This window comes from Pseudorca crassidens, chromosome 15 (assembly GCF_039906515.1).
Source record: "Pseudorca crassidens isolate mPseCra1 chromosome 15, mPseCra1.hap1, whole genome shotgun sequence".
In the NCBI taxonomy this organism is placed as follows: Eukaryota; Metazoa; Chordata; class Mammalia; order Artiodactyla; family Delphinidae; genus Pseudorca; species Pseudorca crassidens.
Window position 1 is genome coordinate 80,034,058 of NC_090310.1, and position 17,775 is coordinate 80,051,832.

Genomic DNA, 17,775 nt, shown 5'->3' on the forward strand with positions numbered 1-17,775 from the left:
ATACAATACTTTCCCTAACAGAGGAATAAATAAGATGGCGGAGATCTCTGGGCAAATGGGCTGATGATATATAATACTCCTAACGCTGCCAGACAGAGGCAGACTCATTTGGATACAGAAAAAAAAAATTAAAGGTATTTATCTGTCTGTCTTTCTCCCTTTATTTTTGTCTGTCTCTGTGCCTTTATTTTGTGCGAAATTTTGAGAGATGAATTCCATTTTCTATGAGCTCAATGGCTGTCATATTGCATTACATCATGCAGCTCGGATCATAACAATGAGATGTTAGGGTTTAAATTAATAATATTGCAACACATCACTTGATAAAGCAGTGCGCTTAATCCTATCTAGTCTGCTCAGGTAGCCTGACTTCTTCTGCCCGGTGCCTCAAATCTGCAGACTGCAGTGGAATTACCCAAGTTCAATTGCAAACAACCTATAATTGTGAGCCAAGACCTTGAGCTTCATGACAGAAAGCATTAAATTAATATGATGGTCAGATTTAACAAGCTTTATATATACATACATACATACATATACACACACACACACACACACACACACACACACACACACACACACACACAGTTGGGGGTGGAGGAACAGAAACTTTTGAGGTTTCTGAGTGCATTTTCCATCCTAGAAATAGACCCAACAAATACCTGCTCTTTATACAGTTGCCTTATATGCTGTGTTAGTAGAAGTCACCAGGAAAATGGAAGCTGGTGGGATGTAGGTAAAAGAAGATCCTCCAAGGTCTGGTGACGTTAGCTTGAAATCCAACCCCCTCCCCAAAACGACTGCAGCTTGAAGACCCAACCCAAACTGTTACAGGTTTGAAAGAGAATCATATCGGATGCCCAAAGATGAAAACAGGTCTAAAGCACATCAAAAAAATATTCCTTATCCAAAGCAGATTGTTCTCACAGGGCTTTTCTCATGTGCAGATGCTTTTGCTGTGAAAACAAAACAAAACAAAGCAAAAAATAACTATTCATTTTAGGAAGTAAGAGAGGCATTTTGGAAACGCAAATAATTAGTGTGCGCGAAGAGAGAAGTGCGCAGAGAGGCTCTCGGAGATACTGCTTTCCTTTCTCTCTCTGATAGCTCCCCCCCCCCCCGCCCCCCAGGCTCTCTCGAGCCCCTGCTATCTTCCTCAGGACGTATACATTTCCAAACACTACCAGCATTGGGTAAACAAACAGAGGATTTGTATGTGGCCTTCATTAAGGTGGGTTGCCAATTGTCAAATTACTTTCTGCCCAACCTGCGGAGTGCGAATGCAAATTCATCCCCCCCCACCCCCACCCCGGCGCTGCCTCATTTACAGCTATTGATTCATGTTTGACTGCAAGTTCAAAAAAAGTTGTCTTTGAAGCTTCCCCATCTATGCTCGGCTTCCTCGGTCCAGGTGGCACCTGGGTCCCTGGCAGTCATTTTGATCTTTGTATTCAGAATGCCAAGGAGGGTCATTCCAGGTAACTTAAAAGCAAGATACCATCAGAAAGGATTTGGAAATGAAGTCTTTGCCTTGTCACATTAATGCGGTCCTATCAAGTGGCAGTTTATCAAGAGCCACCTCACAAGGTTTTAATGAGCATGCTGCCTGTTCTTATACAATACTAATTAATCCCATTTTTTCACACTGCCGTGATTGCTTCATGAAACCCACATTGTTTTATACTCAGTCGCAAAGCGGCTCTTACTGATTAAATCTCCTTGCCTGCGATGGAGCCTGACAACTGAATTATACCTTGCTCAAAGTAATAATGGGTATCAGCTAATAAATACGGTTTAACACACACAAAACTATGCAGCCAAAATCACACCACAAAATAGGAGTTTGACTTATAGGCTCAGCAGTGTTTCATTAAACATCTGTATTATAATTCACTGGTTTTCCAACTGATGTAATAACTTAATTGATGAGAACAAAGACAAGCTTATTTATTCACCCAATTGCTTGCTTCTTGACTAACGTTTTTCCTGTGTGTTATTGTGGAAATAAATATGCAATATTCTTTTTATAGAAGTCTAATTTAGGTCCTTTTTTCCCCTTATCGAGAAGTCAGCATCACCGTCCATATCTGACAATTTCTTGCTGTTTTGCAACAGAAACATTTTGATAAGCTGGGTTCTGGTGTTTGCCCTGATGTCCAGACTGGCTAGCAGAGGTGAGAGGGGAAGGGCTTTACAGCCCTTCAGAGTGCATAATAACTGTCCACTGACTTCCTTCATAAAGGCTAGAATGATCTCTCATTGAAAACACACATGCACACACAAAAATTTCATCCAGTGCCCTAAATTCCACCAATGCTGAGATGATTCTGTACAACCCATGAATGACATGGACTTGTTCATGTCCAGCTTGTTTCTCTCCACCCTCATTTAAGTGATACTAGGGACCAGTAAATTCAGTGACAAAATCGCATGTGGCATTTTTTCCCCCTTGTATAAGATTTGTGTTAGCTGGAGACAGAAGTGAGAAACGATGCGATTTCATCATCCTTGTAGCATTGGGTTGTGTGTCTTTTGGTACAGTCCATTTAATAAATATGCAATGAGAGTAAATTCTCTTGTTTCTCTTTCTGGGAGGTAGGGATTTTACAGTAGCTTTTCTTTCAGTTGACATGTCAGGGCATCACCTCTGTGCTCTCCTAGCCTCCTGAACTACTCATGCTGGTCACATATTATAATTGCTTGCTCAGTTTTCTGTTCACCTGAGGCTGTGAACACTGTGAGGATGGACCCTTTCAAATAATATTTATTGAGAACTTGCTATATTTCAGGAACTGTTCTAGGCCTTGAAGATACCCTGGTAAACGAGAGATGCTCTCATGGAGCTTGTTATCGTTCTGGGGGAGATAGGCAAGAATCAAGCAAGTACAATGTGATATCTGGCATTGCCAAGCATTATGAGGAAGAATAAAGCACATGGAGAGGTATATTGTATGTGTTTTTTACTTAGTAGAAACTCATCCAATATTGGTTGGATCAGTGCAAACTTTGTTATACTGATTCCACATTTTTGTGCTGTACCTACTCTTCCTTCATGATATGATTAAAGAAGAAGTGATACTTTCAAGAAACTTTCCCTGGACACACTGTTATTCCTTTGCTTTGGCTTCCTCAGATCTACACTGGCCATGAGCCTCTAGCTGCCTGTTCTGTATCTCTTTTCTCTGACCTCATTGTAAAATTCTTCAGCGGAGGGCTGACTAGGTTGGTCTCGTGTCTTTTGAAACTGTCACTACAGAACTGAACAGTTTCCCAACCTCTACATCTCCTCCCTCTTCAACAAATCCTGTTTCCCTATTTCTAAGTATTTACAAGGTATCAATGTGGTTACTACATTGCTGTCTAGTTTAAATACATTTCTGTGCTGATCTCTTGTGTCACCATCTCCCAGAAGGTTACAACACAAAACTAACATCTTCCCTGGTTTCTAATGAGCCTGATATGATGAAGTTTCCTCCCCAAACCTCTCATCTTCCAGTCATGGAGGTTAGATGATCTGAAGCAAAGTATGACTTGGTATAGGTCACATACCTTTACTTCTTAAGTCTTGTTGCCACTTCTGTTCATGGATTGTTTTCCCCCTTTCTTTCTGTCCCCTACGCCTCTAAGTTGGCTGGGACCTCATTATTTCAGTCCAGACTTAAAAAGCATTTCTGATTCTAGCATCTTCGTCCTTAAATGCAGTCTCCATGCTAGTCCCTAAAATGTTACTTTCAGCAAATCTCTCCCCTGCTTCGGAACTTCTAATGACTATGTAGAAACATGGGCCTAGCATTGCCAAAGCTTCCAATTTTTTTAAACCCCAGAAATACACATTTACGTGTGAAATTTTATGAGTTTTGAATGTTGGAAAGTCATTCCAAAATATTTTAAATCTTACGCAGTCCAAATTAAAAGTTTGGCTGGGCCACAGGTTATGAATCTTTGCTCTGTGCTTTTGGTTGTCTTGTTTTCCTGTCTTAGACCTGTTCTTAACACTTGTGTGAACTCAGCCGTCCTCTCCAGTACTCATCTCAGTTCATCTAGGAAAACTTTTCCCACTCCTACCCATCTCTCTGTAGCCATTTGACTTAAGATCAGGTCTCTGTAGTGCTTCTTACGAAAAGGAATCTTATTTTATTCTTATTTTGAGTCACCTACCCTACCTGACCCATAAGGAAAGGTTCCAGGTGGGAGGGGTCATGGGTTTTGAAGTATGGAAGATCTGGTGTGACCTTGGCTCTGCCGTTTATCATGTGATCATGGGTAAGTTAACTTCATCCCACAAAGCTTCAGTTTCTGTGTTGGTAGTTGCATCCCCATGGTGTCTTATAACGTACCTCAGCTCATGAAGTTCTGCAAGAACTCCGTGTAAATTAATATTCATGGTGACAAGGAAGTAAGCATTCATTAATTATTAGCTATTATTAATATAATTATTAGTGTTACATTTACTACTGAATATTTAACAATAACTTTGTTCTTCAGCTGATAAATTTACTGTTGAAAGTATATGTTATACCAAAGAATTAACAAACAAGAAAATCCAATCCAATAAACAACGATTGGACACTTACGTTATAAGTGCATCTGGTCCACTGGATAGCAAAATCAAAATCATATTGGTGTTTGAGATCTAGAGGAAACATAAAACTTCTTTTAACATACAGGGAATTATTCATTTTTAAGTTTATAATAAAGAATTATAAACACACTCACAGTAGAACAGTACCATGAACCTTTGTGTACCTATCACCCAACCTCAACAATCTTCAGCTCTTACTCTATCTTGTTTTATCTAAATTTCTACCCACCCAGGATTATTTTGAAGAAAATCTCAGACATGTAACACTATTTCATCTGTAGATATTTCAGTATATATCTATAAAAGCTGAGGGCATTTTGAAAAAATAACCTTAGCAACCCTAAGGTAGTTAATGATAATTCTCAAATATCCAGTCAGTGTTCAATTTATTTTTAGAATTTGTTTGAATCAGGATTCAGATACAATCCACACATTGCAATTGACTGACTTGTCTCTTAAAGTCTCTGAATCTGCAGTTTTCTCCTTCTTTTTTTTCCCCCTGAAATTTACTTGGTCATTTATCTTACAGTTTGCTCAGTAGAGATTCTCACAGTCTGAATTTTACTAATTTCATCATCATAGTGTCATATAACATGTTCCTCTGTCCACTGTATTTCCTGTAAATTGATTGATAAAGAGGCTTGATGTAATTAAGGCTTGCTTTTTTTGTGTGAAAGGCAGGGCTATTTTAGAGGTAGTATTGGTACATCCATCAGGAGACATATAATGTATAGTTGTATCTATTTTTTTTTCTGATGGAGTAGCCATTGATGATCCTTGAGTAGATTCATTCTTTTATTCTTGCAAAACGGCGATATTCTAATTCAAATGAACTTTAAAGATATTAAGCGTAAGCAAAATGCTTTGTTTTTGCACTGATGTTTTGAACCCACCCACCTACATTTTTTACCAGTAGATTTTCCAAGAGCAAATTCATTTCTTCATTCACATGTGCAAGGAGATATGCTAGTACCTAGGGTGGATACACAGAAGGTGTTTTTTCTACTTTGGAAAGACATCAACCAAAGGGGTAGACAGGGGTCAGTGGGGGAGATGAATGTAAGAGCAAATAATTATAATAAAAATTACTTAAGGACTGGAAGAAGTGTGGAATTATGGAAGAAGAAATGCCTAACTTCGCTGATGGGAGTCAAGAAGGCTTCTCGGTGGAGGGGCTTAAGCAGCTGGATCAGGAAGTTCGCTAAAGGAAGAGATAATAATAATAACAACAGCCCCATCAGTACTAGTATTTAACACTTACCAAATATTGCCCTGAGAATTTTGTAAGTGTCAACTCACTGAATCCTTACTATAACCCCGTAATTTAGCAGGTAAGTTAACTGAGGCACAGAGTGTTTCAGCTTCACGCTCAAGGCCACGTAGCTAATAGGAGACAAAGATTCAGGGAACTATTTAGAGTGCAGAGTGAGATATTCACAGTTTATATACACGGTCTTCTCAGAGGCAGCCTTGTTATTTAGGGTCCACTTTTCAGAAGCTTCCTAGTTGAGACTGGTTTCATCATGGCCTGAGAGATATTGTCAGTTTTTCCCTGATGACCACAAGCCATATGAAGTGGCATGAGTGATAACTACAAAATGAAAAGGGAGACTAGCAAGGGGGTCTGACCTATCATCAGTGAATTAGGCACTGCGGCCCCACATCACACATTGAAGGAGAATCTGGACTTGTGTGCGTGGCAGTGTTTCAATAATCATATGAACTGTAATTCATTGATTTTCCAGCTGGTATAGTAACTTAATTGATGAGAGTAAAGGTGAGCTTTATTAACATTCATCCATTTACTTAATTCCTAATTTGTATTTTCTCCATAGTCATGGGAGAAACTTATACGTAGAGTTGCTGAGGATGTAAATTCTGAGAATGGGGATTTCAGGTTATTATATGCCACAAATATACCTAAGAAAGTATATGAAATGAGTGCTTAAAAAGTTAGCAAAAACTAAGTCAAGAAATAAGGGAAATGTGAGGTCATTTTGTCCAGTCCTCTGCCTCTAGGAAACACTGTTTGCCTAAGATCCCTTAGACAGTAGAGCTGAACTCATTAATCAGAAAATACATATTATATTTCTGTTGCCATGAACCCTGGGAAAGAGAGTGTGTTCACCTAAATTTGCACTTAACCAAGTCAAAAATGTTAGAGAAATATGTGACAACATTTGATGAACTTCAGGGAGGCAGCAATAAGCTCCTTTTTCCCTACGGGTATTCTTCTCATTTTTCAATTTAGGCATTAAACTTATCTGTGCACTTAAAAAATCAGACTTCAAAGTCTTAAAGGTAAAAAGAGCTTTTTTTCCCCCTCCTGAGGTAGTTGGACCCGTTCGGAAAATCTGCAAAATGTAAAAGAGCTGCACAGAAATCATCCCGAGCACCCATCCGTACTGTTACACGCTTAATCACATAGAGTTGCACTGATGTTAAGAAAAAAGTACCATTTCATTGTTTGGCTTTTCTTCCTTGAGTTTTGTTCGTTGATTATAATTATGATGTGTGAAGTAATGAGCCCATACGTGATGGACAAGACAGAAAGATGGTTTATTGTTTGGGGAGCTTTATGCAGGAAAAATGTGCAGACAACAGGGAATTAAGTCTCAGGATGTCATTTATTAGATAAAACGGGGATCCAGATCTCTTGCCTTGACAAGGTGCAGTTGCCTCCTGAATGATATGGGTTGATTTAAGTGTTTTGAGGCTAAGATATATAAATTTTTTGGGGGGTGGGTGGGTATAGGGATTAGAAAGTAGTTTAGGGAGAAGCTAACGTGTCTCAGTTTTATTGAGAAATAGTGCTGAGGCCGTGATTGCTGCACTGTATTGGAATGTACCATCCATTAAGTGTCCGTAGAGACAACATGATGTTCATCTCTTCTTTTCTCATTATTAGATTTGACCACCTTGTAGTTTACTGGTGAATGCCTACATTCTAATCAGAGAACATGATTGGGAAAACTGGATTAATGCATTCTCAGCAAAGAGAAAGTATCCATTTCTGACTCCTTTTTCCTCCCTTTGGACATCATTAAAGCATTTTGTCTTTTTCACCTACCACACTTGTATGAACTTGAAAATAATTTTTAAAGAGACTCCTATTCGTGCTTTTTGAAAACTAAGTGAAACAAAGACATTCAGTTTCAAGATTAAGTAGGCTCATGCTTTGTTGATGACCTGTGGCCCCAGTGAGTGGTGTTCGCTGATATCCTCAATCCTACTTATAGTTTTCTGTTTCTACTAACCTCCATCCCACAGGAAATCCACCAGAAAGTCTTATAAACCCTATACCAAAGCACATCACAGAACCTCCTCTTCTCTCCATGCCCGTTGCTACTGTCAGCACTTAACTTTCCAGCTGAGCTCTGCTTCCCCTCTTGCTGCTGTTTAATCTCCATACCACATGGTGGCCAGAACTACAGTGTCTCACCAAGGGTTACCCAGATCAGATATAAACTAGATCACATTGGTCCCCTGCTCAGGATGCTCCAGTTGCTTCCTGCTTCAATTCAAATACAATTCAAACACCTTTTCATGGCCTCTGAGATCCCATAAACTGTAGTTTCCACCTCTCACAAGCCTTCCCCTACTATTTTCCTCTGCCCTTTCTGCTCTAAACATTGTTTCATCTCTGCCCTTACAACACCAAGCTCCTTTTTGCCTTGGGGATTTTACATTTCCTGGACACTTTCCTTAGAATCGTCTTCCCATGGCTGCCTTCATTTCTCCATTCGTGTCTCACGTCTTCCAAGAATAGCCTTTCCTGGCCAGTCAAGCTAGAGTTTCCCCCTCCTCTGGTCACCCCCATCCTATTAATCTGACATTGTTACATGTTCTTAGCTTTCTGAAGGCCCAGTTTTTGCTTTTCTTGTATACTGCTCTACCCCAGAGCTAGAAATGATGCTGTTACCTGGTAAGGACTCTAATCTATGTTACAAGAAAGAAAGTATAAATCTGACTGATTATGGAAAACCATCATTCTTGGACTGTTTTGAGACCTTTTGATATATTGGAAAGAGTATAGGAACATTCAGATCTGAATTTGATTCTAAACTCTGCCACTTGGTTGCCATATGCTACCTTGTTTAAACTCTCTGTGACAGATTTTAAAAGGCCATAAATTCCTTGCTACATCTCTCATTAAGAGACAGAATAGATTAATTCTGGTCTTGGCCATGTAACTTGCTTTGGCCAATGGAACATCATTGCCCATTGTGATGGGTTGTGTAAGCTGAGCCAGCCCATTGGGGCTTGCCCTGTTGGAACTCTGCCCTGAGACCACCATACTGCAAGAGAGCCAGTTTGGCTTACATAAGTGAACACATGGAGGAGAACCAAGGTGCTCTAGCTGACAGCCAGCAGTACCTGCTGGATGTATGAGTGAGGCCAATTTAACATTACAGAACACACACCTGCCTGTGTAGTTGAATGCAGTTGTATGAATGCCAGATGAAACCACCAGAGAAACTACAGGCCACCAGATTGTGAAAATATAACATTTTTGTTGTTTTAAGCCACTGCTTATTAGGATGTTTTGTTATCCAAGATTGTTGGAAGAACAAATGAGATAAATTAATCTCGATTGCATTTTCAGTTCGTAATAGGAACTCAATCTTTCTTAGTTCTCTGTCGTTATCCCTGTTCTGAACTTGACTGCTAGAATTTTTTAGTCAATCTGAGTGTGACTTCTACTCTGATATGACCATGTAGACTAATGGTATTTACAAAATATGTCTGGGGATTGATCCGGTCATGCATAGAAGAGGTCTTTAGAACAATTAAACTAATTCCATGACCATTTATTAGGATGATTAAGGTGGAGAATTGAAGCACTGAAGCAGGTTGAAACTACGTGTAATATAGAACAACGGCTGCCATTTATTAATCACCTACTATGTGTCTGGAACCACACTAAAGTACTATGTATATATTGCCTGGTTTATGTTTGACATCAACTGTATTTTGCAGAAGAGAAAACTGAAGTTTATGTAAATTAAATAATTTGCCCATGATCTCATAGCTAGTAAATAGTAAAGCTCCGACTTAGACCCTGGTCTGTCTAACTCCAGATCTATAGACTTCAACGGGGGTTAAAGTCCCAGCGTGAGAATGGGGACAATCTCCGTCACAGGGATTGGACTGCTGGGCTGACAGATTATCACTGCAGATGATGTATGCCTTATAGCCAATACATACTGTATCAATTCTAAGTATTATGGAAATTCAAACAAGGGCAGTTTAGGCCAGATTGTTCAGAGAAATTAAGGCTCCCTAGAGGAAGGAGAACTAAAGAGGGGGCCTCCATGACCTACTACCTATACTGGCTAGCACATACTGTGAGTTTAGATCGTGTGCTTAGAGTATTATATGAATTCTTTAGTCCTCGTAGCAACTCTGTGAGGTAGGAATGATTGTGATTTCACTTCACATGAAGATATCAAGGCTTACGAAGGTTACTTGCTTGAGATTATAGACCTGGACTACAAATACTAGTAACCTGAGTCCAGCACCATGGTGCAGTATCACCCTTGGAAGTGCTGGCTGCCTCCAGAAAATAAGTGGTTTTTAGGGAAATTAGAACAGCACTGGGCAGAGGAATGAATGGTGTGTGTATGAGTGTGTGTGTGTGTGTACCATTTGTGTGTACTTCGTGAGTATGTGGGTAGGACTGGGAATCAGTGAAGGATACTATGGGGAAATAGCAATAGTTTAGGCCAGCGTTTGGAAAGGGTAATAAAACGTAAGTTCAGATTCCTGTGATAGGGCAGCTTTGAGTACATAAAGAGGTGTACAGTGAGTATTGGTCATTGTTGCCTATCCAATATCCACTTCCTTTTCTTTTGGGGCAGGACTCTTGTTGGCCTCTTGAGAGCCATGTTTCCTCCACTCTTAAGAGTCTGTGGCCTGGTTGGGATTTATGAGGTAATCCATGTCTGACCTATCAGAGCCCTGAATCCTCTAGGACACATAGTTATTAGTTGACAGACAAGCCCATAAACCAATCAGACCAAGTAGTGTAGGGCTCCTTTCTGCTGGAATTAAATAAGGTGAAATATCATATGAAACCTGGGAGTGAAGTGAACTTGAAGAATAGCTGTGGTAAGAGATGGCAAGAATTATGTTTTGAGGACATTGTTCCAGCCCAGGATCAAGCCAGAACTGAACTAGTCCTGGCGGTGGACTTTCTAGTTACATAAGCCAATAAGGCCCCATTAATAAGTAAGCCAGTTTGAGTTAAGGGTTTCTGTTATTGGCCACAAGAAAAAAATCTTTACATAAGATTTTTTTAATTTAATTTTTTTAATTAACCTTTTTTTTTTTGCAAACACACTGAAACTTTTACTCAGAAATTCAATTCAAAGAAACCTTATATAAAATATAGTTGAGGAGCAAAGGAGATTTTAAAATCACTGGCTTTGAAGTCAGCAGACCTGAGTTCTAGTGTTGGTTCCACTGCTTTATTTCAATGATGTGAAAAAACAAATTATTTGCTGTGTAATTTGAGAAGAGTTACTACGCTTCTCTAACTTATAGTTTCTTCATTTGTAAAATTGTAATAATAATTGTAATCACCTCATCATGAATGAATGAATGAATGATATTTTGAGTCATGTTTTACCTTTCAGAGAGAGAAGGTCGTTTGGGAAAAGGGTATCTACTTTGAAGGGGACGGTTAGGAAACAAAGATACTACACGTGTCCAGGGGTATAAACACTCTCCTGCCTGCAAGAGCTCTTATAAACTCTGAAGTTCATCTCCAAGTGTGCAATATTGGTTAGGATACAGAAAAGTCTGTCATTATAACACATCCAAAATTACACTGGCTTAATCAAAGCAGTAACTGGCCTCTCTCTCATGGAACATTCCAGGAGGTCATCCAGGGTTGGTATGGCAATTGAAAGGTATCAGGGATGTGGCTCTTTTTATCTTATTGCTCTGCTATATCTAGGGAGCAGCCCACATCCACATGGTATGAATCTCAAACTCATGGTCAAAGATGGCTTATGACCATACTGCCCTCAGAAGACAGGAAGGGAGAAAAAGGAGGGTACCCGCTTTTCCTGTTAAGGAAATGACATAGAATTTGGAAATTTACATTCTGCTTATGTCTCATTGGCCAGGACCCAGTTAGATGATTACACTGGGGTACAAGAGAGCCTGGGGAATGTAGTCTTTTGCTGAGTGACCTCATGCTCAACAAAAACTACTGTCACTATTGAAGACAGGAGAATAAAGATTGGGGACACCCACATATTCTGCCACATCTATTATCCTGTATTAGAAGGAAATAACATACATTCATTAGCTCCAAATCTGTTCTTAGTTCTGGGTTTCAGCCAGTCCTTGGGCAGCCAAGTGGGCCCGCTTCCATCTGGCCCGTGCTGAAAATCCTCTTCCCTTTGCAAAGGGCATTTCTTGCACATGAAGCACAGAAAGCCAGGGCCATTGGCCTCTTCTGGGAGCACGTGTGTATGTCCAAAGTCATTCTTCAGCAGAAGGCTACCTCTTTGCAAATAACGGGCCCACTTATACTTTATATTAGTTTCTGCCTTATTTCATAATTTTTTAAAGAAAATTCTCCTCTCATGCAGGAAAATCTAATTATGCAGTGACAGCAGTTGGCTGACTCGGGCACAACACAACATGTCAATTTTCAGTTGCTTACACGGTCTCACAGAAACTGTTAGAAATTGTTTTGAAATCTGGCATACATTTCAGTCATGTTAATTCCCACAACTGTGCCAAACTTGATGAAATTTGGCTCCTTCGTACTCCAGGGAAGGTGGGGGATTGGGAAAGGCGAGCTTCTTCTTTTTTTTTTCCCCTGGCAGTGACATCATCTCCTCATCCTCCTCTTGTGATGAACATTGTCCTCAAACAAGCCAAGTAATATAACTTTATATTTACAAGACTGTGTGACAAAATGACTACAGGATACTGGAGCTATGCTATAAAACGAGGGAAGAAATACAGATGGCATCATGATTTTTTTTTCCTTCCAACAGATTTGTGCCAGATGTGTGAATATTGATAATTTCTCTGGGGCTCAACTCAAGACACAATATAGATTTCTGTTTGATGAAGGAAAGAGAGAGTGAGAATCCATCCCGGCGATGGTATTTACAGGAAATGTTTTGCCTCTTCTTCCAAATCTGTCAAAGCAGAACCAGAAATCCCAAATCCAAATGAGCCTCTGAGTCATCCTTTGTTCTGGACCCAATTTTTATCTCCCCACTAATTGACAGACTGGAAAATTCATTTGTGAAAACATGTGGTAGAATTCTAAAAGTGGAGTTTGTCAACTAGCTGGATCTGTCTCTGTGTATCAGTTTAGAGCATGGGTGGCAGCGAAATCTTAGACAAACATCTTAGAAAGGTATCCATCTTATCACAACATATTTTCCTTCTAAACTTAGTAATAAAAATATTTTAATGAAATAATCATTTTCAGCATTTGCAATGAGAACACTGGAAGAAAAAAAAATTTCCAAAGCTTTTCTAGCTTCTTTTTAAAAATTATTCTTTTTATTATTTTTTTTTACTATGCCTGAACCCATTTTAAAATATGATTCTGAGAGCCAGAAAATTTCAATAAATTTCAGTTTCTTAGTCCAACTTTGATTTTTTTAGTATCAGAGAGAATTATTGAAAAGATTTAAAGAGAAAACAGGAATATTTATCATTCCTAGAAAGATTCACCTTTGATCAAATAATTAAGCAAGTTGATTTCAAAATCAGTATAAAAATGTTTTTTATTTTTACCTTGGATCTTCTGTGAAGTATTTCAAATAACTTCAAGTAGAGAAAGACGTATATAATGGGAAAAAGTATAAGTAGAGAAATAAAGAAGGAAGGGGAAAAGACAGAGTAGATCAAGAATTAGGGATGAATGGAAATTGCTCAGGACTTTGGAAATACTTATTTGCTATCGTTGAAACTTAAATTTGTCTTTGAGCTTCTTGGTAGCCACAGTGAAAATGGAGACATGGTCACTTACATAATTTTGTTAATCAGAAAGAAGGTACTGCCTCAGTTCCTCAAGGGATGAACATCTATTTCTAACATTAGGTTATGATGCTGGTTCTCAGCTGAGGATAATGTTCTCCTTTAGGGACATTTGGCAATGTCTGAAGACGTTTTTGGTTGTCACAACCCAGGGAGGTATTGTTGGCATCTAGCGGTGGAGGCCAGGGATGCTGCGAAACACCCTGCAGCGCACGAGATGACCCCTACAACAAAGAATTATCTGGCCCAAAGTTCAATAAGTCAAGGTTGAGAAACCCGGGGTTAGAAAATCAGTATATTGTGTGGATGTTCCTAATGTTGTCTATGAGATTCCCATAGCCTGTGGAATTGGAACAAGGCAAAATTGAATTTAAATCCGTGTTTCTCGACTTACCAACTGTGTAAGTTTTGGCACATTAGTTAACCTCCCTAAGCCTCCTGTCCTGGAGACAATTGTATAAACCCTACAGTGCTGTTATAAGGATCAGGAGGAATAACCTTTATAGCACATCTAGCACAGGACTTGGCACATTGTAAAAACTCAATGAATGTCAACCTTTAAAATAGTCCCACAGGCAGAGAGGGTAGCGGTAGAGTGTTATTCCTTACAATAATGGTTTGGGAGGGGAATATAGGATGAAGCTCTGTTGAGCTGTTTCATCTATGGATAGACTTGAGAAGGCCTATAAATGTGGTTGAACTGCATGTAATGATCTACCATCAAAACCACCAATTTGACAGTGTGAGACTGAACTCCCTGGTGAGAGTTTATCGTGCTGTTATTGGGAGTTGTCAATTGAGAGCTGCTCTTAATTCTCTAGGAATCAGACAAGCAGGTGGCAGAACACATATTAAGTACCTATCTGCTTGGTGCCTTTGCCTGGTGCCAAGGTGTTTACACAGATAGTCTCGGTAGACTCATGATCTAATACAAGCGAGACAGAGCCAGGCCATACTCCACCTTCTGGAAACATACTGAGGGGTCACTCTGTCAGAATTTACATCTCTTCTGAAAACAACAACAACAACAAAGAAATCTGTAGTTGCAAAGTGAAAACAAACAAACAAAATCAGTAGTTTTGCTACTATTTTAACTTCAAATAGGTCACTTTGTTAAGTGCAGTATGGCTGGCTCCTGAAACCAGTTCCAGAATTTCCATAGCTGAATGCAGTAGAAGTGCATTTTCACACATGCAACAGACCAGTCTTGGTGTTCATGGTAAGCATGTGGGTTACTTTATTCCAGGAAGTGTTTCGAGATCTAAGGTTGCTTCTGGCTCCACCATACACTGCCTCAGGTTCCTCAGTTTCTAGCAAGAAAAAGAGACAACAGAGAAGACATATGGGCTCCATAAAACCCCTCTCTGAATGGGGCTCATGTCATATCTGCTCACGTGTCAAGGGCCAGAACACGTCATCCGGCCGTTTCTGGATGCAAGGCTAGGAAGCAGAGCCCTGGCTGGCCGGATACCACCACGTGGAAGGGGAGAGCAAGTTTAGTGGACAGTATACCCTCTACCACCACCAGATGCTAGTGTGGTTTTGTTAATCAACTTCTGCTTGGCAAAGCATTTCCATTTTGAAAGCGAGGATAAAATACATGAGATTCAGTTTAGCCCTTTTCTTTTCAGCAGTAGGAAAAATGTAAAAAGTGGACATGTGACAAGTTTGATAGACTGGTAAAACTCTGAAAAGGCCATTATTCAAATATTTATGGATCCTTTTAGCTAATGGATTCAAATTTATGATGCTGCACTTGTCAACAAGATAATATTGCAACAACATTAAAGGCTGAGCCGTTCCGTCCCTTCTAACCCTGAGGCCTCTCTTCGCCACAGCAGATGGGCAGCTGTTCTGAATGAAAATGGAACACTCGTGCTCACCGTGTACTTCTGAGACCCACTGCACGTTGTGTGGCAGCCCCTAAGCTGTGCTTCAGGGAGGGAGCTGACATGTTATGAGATGTCCAGGACTAGGCTAAGGCATCCACTTATCCAAAGAAGAAAGAACAACAATGTGGCGTGGCCATAGACACCTTGCACCACAGGTAGATTATTACAATCAAAATTGAATAGTAAACCATGATTTATGACAAGAAGCACTGCCTCTCATCCACCAGGGCATTTGAGTCAATAGTACAGAATATCTGCTACAATTTTTGGTGTTAATACATTAACAGATATACTAGATCATGGGTAGTGGTCATGAAGTGACAAGTAGGAGAGTTAAATAGTATTTGTGGAAAAACAGACCTTGTAGAGAAGTTTGTAAGTAAGCGTACATGTTTGGGAATATTTTATATTTGGCTTAAATAAAAAATATTGAGTCAATAGAATTAAATAAAGTCTCAGTGAGTGTAATATTTTGAGATGCAAGACTTTTAAAGGGGAAGAGACTCTATAGTTGGGATATTCTGATAATCAACAGAGAGAAGGAGAACCCAAGGTGGCTTGAGAAGAGTTTGTTCAGAGAACACAGAACAGAATTGGATGTGTTTGCGTGTTGGGAAGGGTGGAAGAGCCTCACAGGGGCCTGGGAAAGACTTTATAGCTGGGATTTTTGTGTCAGTGTGTGGGATGAGGCCTCAATTTCGCAGGGTGAGCAGGAGCTAGAAATAAGCTTGTTGCATAAAGTCTAAAGCCACCAATTAGTAGTAAAAGGAGAACTCAGGAAACTCCCCCACTTGCCAACCTTAAGGAAATTTACTGTTTACCCAGTGCTATGGATGGATGGAGCCAACCATAAGAAACCTACATCCCAAGCCTGCTTTGTGCCTGGGTGTGGAGTCCACTAACTATTGGATATGAACCCCCGTGAGAAATCAACACACAAAAAGTGACAGAATTAGTTCCCCCGTAACTATTGATAATAGAACTTTCTAAAAAAGACTTAATATGTTAAAATATTCACAGCGATGAAGCCATATATAGAATTTGTAATCAAAGTTTATGAAAAGCAGTGGAGCTTAGTTAAAAAAAAAAACTAACAGAAATTCTAGAAATTATACATGACTATAGTTAGTCATTGTATAAGTTATCTAATGCTGTGGAATAAATTACTCCAAAAATAAACAGTTATTGTCTCATGGTTTTCTGGGTCAGGAAGTTGTAAGTGGCTTAGCTGAGAGATTCCAGCTCCTGGCCCTTCATGAAGTTACAGTCAAGATGTGGGTGGTGTGGACCTCTGCAGGGCCCCGTGGAACCGGGTGAAGGGCAGTCCCTTCCGGCCAGTCAAGGCTGTGGCCGTGGACCTGTTCCTGCAGACCCCACCCTGTGAGATGCTCATCCTGTTCGAGAGAGTGGAGCACCCCGATGGCGTGGGGGCCCTGGAGCCCCAGGATCCTCCAGTCCAGCCCTGACCAGGGCCCCCAGGTGACACCCACCAGAAACCAGGGCCTCCCCCGCTTCTTAGTCCTCTGGGGCAGCGGAAACCAGCCCTTCCAGAACAGCACCCAGACTGCATCACGGGCAGAATCCAGGGGCTCCTCAAGTCCTTGCCCTGCCCCGCCTGGCATAGGCAGCAGCCACAGAGGGTACGAGACCCCTGTCCCTGTGGGCTCCTGTGGCCTGCTCCCCCTGATCCCCCAAACGGGCCACAAGGGCTGGAATAAACCAGTGCCAAACTACCAAAAGAAAAAAAAGATGTGGTTGGGGCTGCATTTGGAAGGTGCCCTTTCTACGCTGGGTCACTCACATGGCTGGCAAGTTGGTTCTGGTTGTTTGTGGGAGGACTCAGCTCCTCGTCACATGGGTCTCTCCACAGGCTGCTTGAGTGTCCTCGCAGTAGGGTGACCTGCTTCCCTCAGAGTGACAATCCAAACGATAACCCAAAAGTAGCAATGACTCAGCTTTCCTCAGAGGTTGCACATCATCACTTCCTCCACTTCTTACTGGGTACAAATGAATCACTACGTCTGGCCCTCATTCAAGATGAGGAAAATTAGGTTCCAGGTTTTGAGGCAAGATATGTTAAAGGATTTGTAAACATTTTAGAACCACTACTTTTACTGAAGTAAAGAGATGTTCGTTTGTAAGTGCCGTGGTTATCTTTTGGTGAAGGGTTAAATGTGACTTTTTTTTTTTTACTCTTTTTTGTTTTTTCCAAATATCAACAATAAAAATGTTTCATGTTTATTAATATTTTTAGAATTTAAAAATATTTAATTCTACAATAAA

At 40.2% G+C, this 17,775-nt stretch overlaps 1 long non-coding RNA gene across 1 annotated transcript; it reads right to left on the reverse strand.

The window, feature by feature from the left end:
* Positions 1-595: 595 nt before the first annotated feature.
* LOC137206481 (uncharacterized) lies at positions 596-17,432 on the reverse strand. Its single transcript, XR_010934669.1, has 3 exons — positions 17,294-17,432; positions 4,575-4,633; positions 596-956 (listed from the first exon to the last, which is right to left on the reverse strand). It is a non-coding gene; the product is annotated as an uncharacterized lncRNA (long non-coding RNA).
* Between the last annotated feature and the right edge of the window lie 343 nt (positions 17,433-17,775).